Source organism: Apium graveolens, chromosome 8 (genome assembly GCF_009905375.1).
Source record: "Apium graveolens cultivar Ventura chromosome 8, ASM990537v1, whole genome shotgun sequence".
NCBI lineage: Eukaryota > Viridiplantae > Streptophyta > Magnoliopsida > Apiales > Apiaceae > Apium > Apium graveolens.
This window is the reverse complement of record NC_133654.1, coordinates 225,303,227-225,308,553: the sequence shown is the minus strand read 5'-3', so window position 1 is coordinate 225,308,553 and position 5,327 is coordinate 225,303,227. Positions and strand designations below refer to the sequence as shown.

General features: G+C 36.3%; 1 non-coding gene across 1 annotated transcript; it reads left to right on the top strand.

Moving 5' to 3' along the window:
• Nucleotides 1-224: 224 nt before the first annotated feature.
• LOC141682052 (small nucleolar RNA R71) lies at nucleotides 225-331 on the top strand. Its single transcript, XR_012559456.1, has one exon. It is a non-coding gene; the product is annotated as a small nucleolar RNA R71 (small nucleolar RNA).
• The last annotated feature ends 4,996 nt before the right edge of the window (nucleotides 332-5,327 follow it).

The window sequence follows — 5,327 nt, the reverse complement described above, 5'->3', positions numbered from 1 at the left end:
CATAGTTAGCCGTAGCTGTATCCACTTCATGAAATCCTACTACCTTGCCCTGTGGACATCTCTGGGTTGGATAATGATATTCATTAGCAGCCATCAGTTCAATTAGATCATAAGCTTCCTCATAGCTCTTTACCCATAATGCTCCACCTGATGCTGCATCGAGCATGGGTCTGGACTGTGCTCCCAACCCATTGTAAAAACAATTGATGATCATCCAATCAGGAATTCCATGATGAGGACACTTCCTAAGCATCTCCTTATAGCGCTCCCAACCTTCACATATTGATTCTCCCGTTTGCTGCACAAATTGAGTAATAGCATTCCTGAGTGCAGCTGTCTTCGCCATAGGGAAGAATTTAGTAAGAAACTTCTGAGCAAGATCTTCCCAAGTAGTGATCGAACCAGCTGGTAGAGAGTGTAACCAGCTCTTAGCCTTGTCCCTCAGAGAGAATGGGAACAGTTTCAGCTTCACAGCATCTTCAGAAACACCGTTGAACTTGAAGGTGTCACAGATTTCAATGAAATCCCTAATGTGCATATTGGGATCTTCAGTTGGGGAACCCCCAAAATGGATTGAATTCTACACCCATTGAACTATACCAGGCTTGATCTCAAAGGTATTAGCTATGATAGCTGTCCAGACAATGCTAGATTGAATGTCATTGATCTTGGGTTGAGAAAAATCCATCAAGGATTTCGTTCGTGCTGCTGGATCTTGAAGGGTTTTTAGCACATAAACGCAACGAAAGCGTAAATTTAAATCTTAAAAAAAACCGAAACCCTTCGTAGGATCCATGCGAAAAATAATATTTAATTCGTAGTTCAGTATGTTTACCTTAAGAAGCTTTACGTTAATGGAAAGATGGAGGTCTTTAATGGAGATCCAAAAATGATGAACGGAGATCCTTAGCAGCTGCTCCTCAAGTGTGGAGCACTCCACCGGTATCCACCAAGAAAACGATGTAATGGAGAAGGAGGAGGTGGAGAGAATTAGAGTTTTGTAAAAATTTTAGGTTGAGGCAAAAATAGGGTTTATAATAGTATATTTATAGGCAAAATTTTCAGCTGAAAATTTTCCCATAAAATATTATTATTATTAACCCTTTGTTATTCTCATTAATAATTAAAACACCTTTTAATTATTAATCCTTTTTCTAAACACTTTAGAAATAATTCTCTCACTTGATTTAATTTTCAAAAATTAAATTCTTAATTAATAATATTAAGAACTTTTTCTTAATTAATTTATAATCAATGAAATCTCATTTAATCAATTATTAAATTTTCCAATTAATTATTTATTTCATAAATAAATAATTATCAGCCATTATTAATTAATTTCTCCACCATTAAATCATTCTCTTTTATGGTGTGACCCTGTAGGTTCAATATTAAGCCGGTAGTAGAAATAAATAATAATAAAACTATTTTATCATTATTTATATAAATTCTCTAATTTATTAAATATGATTAATTAATTAATCATATTTATTCAACATCGTGAGGGATACTTCTCAGCATATCGCGACTATCCGGATAATACGAATTCACTGCTTAGAATACCAAGAACCTATTCAGTGAGTAGTTACCGTACAATTAATTCCTTCTACCCTGCAATGTCACGATTAAATACAAGGCATGGAACTTGTGTCAAGCCTATCTTATTTAATCACTTGCTTTCCCATTCACTATGCTTAGTTCTATTTACTGTAAATTAGAAACTCCTTTCTAATTTCATTCACTCTGGCCAAAGATTCCTGAACTAACATAAGTGGATCAACATTGAACATTCTCTTCCTTCACTGGAAGGGGTAGATCCTTTATTGATCATACACTATCTTCGTGTACAAATTCGTATACCCAGTAGAGCCTATTAATTGTCCCTTGAGACTAAGAACTAAACCAAAGCATAGTTCAGTGTACACAAGATGACTATGATGACCTCAAGTCTAAGGATACTTGTACAACTATCACTATGTGAACAACTGCTGACACGTGAGTGAACTCCATCAGTTGTTCAGCTGTGTGAGTCATGTTCAGTGAACTTATTCTATAATAAGCACCTACATACTAGCTATAGTGTCATCACACAAATGTCTATGAGAACATACATCCTTCATAATGAAGCAAGCATAGTATGTACCGATCTTTGCGGATTATTAATTACCAGTTAGTAATCCTATGACCAGGAACTATTTAAGTTTAGAGTTATCATCTTTTAGGTGTCATTATTATGATCTCATCACAATCCATAAAAAGCTTTACTCTAAATTGTGGTATATCTTATTTAAACATTTAAATAGATAGAGCCCGCAATAAAAATAAAACAAGTCTTTTATTAATATCAATGAAATCAAAAAAGATTACATAAAAGTTATTCCTAAATCCTCATACATGATTGGACTTAGGACATATCTCTTTCAGATCTCCCATTGTACAGAGTACCTGAAACACAAACAAATAAACCGTGAGAGTAAAAGAGTCCGAGTCAGTGAACTTTAACAACCACTGATGACAAGCACATTAACTAAAAATTAACACCGAGTCCCCAGCAGCGGCGCCAAAAACTTGTTAGGGCAAAAACACGCGCTAATATTCACGCAAGTATACGTGTGCGCATGTAGTATAAGATATAAATCAGATTCGTTCCCACAGAGACTGGTTTAGGTTAAGTTCAATTTATGCACCTCTGCAACAATGTATGGTTATCGCTCAATGTTAAGACAAATAACAAATTGGGTTTTTATTAAACTAAGAGATTATACTAAATAACATTAACTAAGAGAATTGAGGTTGAATTACTATATATGACAAACATGGAAATCTAACTTCATTACTACTTCATTCCAAGTCATTGTTCTTAACCTTAGCATGTGATGGTGATGACACTAATCAGATAACACGAAACTAGTAAACACCAGCTTTCTTTGTACGAATACCCTACTACCAAGCATTCACAAAAAAGATAGAAGTTGAATAGAAACCAATTATGCTTAGTCCTTATATGTCTATAAGAATTGAAAACATAACGGTTTAATGCGCAAGTTATCTATCGTGATTACATAGGGCAAGTAAGATGGTTAAAATTACCTACGAATCATGCATAAGAAATACATGAACCTATGCTAGCATGGCAAGTTCTAAACCTCTATATTTACTGTCGCTTCAATAGAGATTAACGCGCTATCTTATATGTTAGCTACATAAGACGAATAAGCACAACCAATACCAGGATATCAATCAATCACCACACACTAAGGCATCAGAACAAATTAACTATTGAAATCCATAAGTAAATCCGTTAGAACCCCATGATAACGATTAGCCCATAATAGAATTCATCATCACCATGGGTTCATATGAAAGCATATTAATATCACAACTATATAAGGCTGAAAAATACTTAATAAATAATGAAGTGTGTCACAAGAGTATTAAGGTTCAAAGCATAGAGAAAACTAGCATCCACTGTTACAACGAATTAAAAGAATCACGAGATAAACTAATGCTCCCTCTTCTTCATTGTTGTGTGCTAAAACGGTCTTCTCAATCTTCTCGCCTTCACTCTTGTTGAAGAAAACATCTTCCCATATGGTTTATATAAGAGTCCAGGATTCACCGCGCCAACAGAAGCCCAAACAGAATTGAAAATAAATAAAATCAGAATCTGAAATTCCGCACGCACGCGACCGCTTGCTCCCTACACGCGGTAGCGTGCTGGCACGCGGTCGCCTGCTCCTAGCGCGCGATCGCGTGCTACCCTTCTGGAAAATTCTCTATTTTGCTCCTGTTTATGTTGATTTCTTTGCTCATCACCCCTAGACTGATTCCAAGCACTTCCTTAACCTTTATTTGATGAAAACCACCTATATAAGCAAGTTTTATCCTGAAATACAAAAACACTAGAAAACGCGTCAAATACACAAAATACTTGAATCCAAGACACCAATTCAAGCTGTTATGAGACGCTCTAAGTGGTATAAAATGCCACTTATCAGCTATTTAATTAACAAATTTGCTGAATTTATTTTCGATTTCTACCTGAGATGGAACAAGTTGATCCAATTTATTTTTCACCAACCTCTTGATTCTATCTTGATGACAATTCATAGTCTGTTCCAATATTTTACCAATAAGGTGAAAAGCTTTGAGTTGTGCCTTATAGACCTCTATAATAGCATCATATACTTCCCGTGGACTGAGAGTCTTGGCATTGCTTCCTAAGATGATGACATATTCTTCTCTGAATCCAGCCAAGACATCTTCCATACTCAAACTGAAATCCTTATCTAGCCAAGCATTCATATTCCCATCATTCTTAGCTTCATCAACAATCTTGTAATGTTGTTCTTCAACATCTTCTTTATATGACTACAAGATAGCTTGATAATCCTGATTGGACATGTCAGTTGTGAGTAGTTGTTGGGTAATGTTTGCAAGGCCATCTAGTTGGTCTACAAGGAGATCATTCATTGTAATTGGATGAGATTGAGCAGCTTGTAGCCATTGGAAGATGAGGTGAGAAGGTTGTTGAGTGGGGTTGGAGGTAGATGGGATTTCTGTTTAGTTAGAGGTGGAGGGTTGTGAGGTGATAGGTAACCTTGTGATTGGAATCACAGTTGAACTCATAGTAGAAACTGTGGTTTTGACAATGTGTTGTTCATCAGTAATGGGAACCTCCATTTGGATTAGAGGGGATTTGACCAGGTTACTATCATGTACCATGGCCTCAAACCCCCCCTGTTCTTCTTGAAAAGAACTGGCACTTGAATATGCTTGACTTGTCTCCCCAATAGTTGGATCATTGACAATTTTACTCCCAGCTTCCATTGACAAAGCAATTTTAGCCAGGTTTTTGAGGGGAGTTATCCCTATACGAGGAACCTTCAATTGAATTGGAGAGGATTTAGATAGCTCCCCCTCAGGAGTAATACCCTCAAACCTTTCAATCTGTGAAGATTGATTTGCACATGAAGGAGTATTTGGTACTACTATAGGGTCTTCAGTAAAAACTGATGAAACCCCTGTGTCTTTGTTGGTGTCATCAAGGTCTACCCCATAACATAGCCTATCTCTAACTGATTATGTTTCCTGGGTGGTGAACACGGTCTCTTGAACTATGTAACTTGATTTTGACAACACTTGAGAAGTGGATTCAAGTGTTTCTTTATAGGCAGAAGAAATTTGAGAGATGAGTTTAGTGATTTGAGAATCTAGTCTTGGAAGCTCCCCCTGAATAGATGAGAGAGCTTAAAATTATGTGCTCTAAGTGTGTGTGCCATTCTTATTCCTTCTTTCATAAAATTGGGTATGCTCAAGTTGTGGGG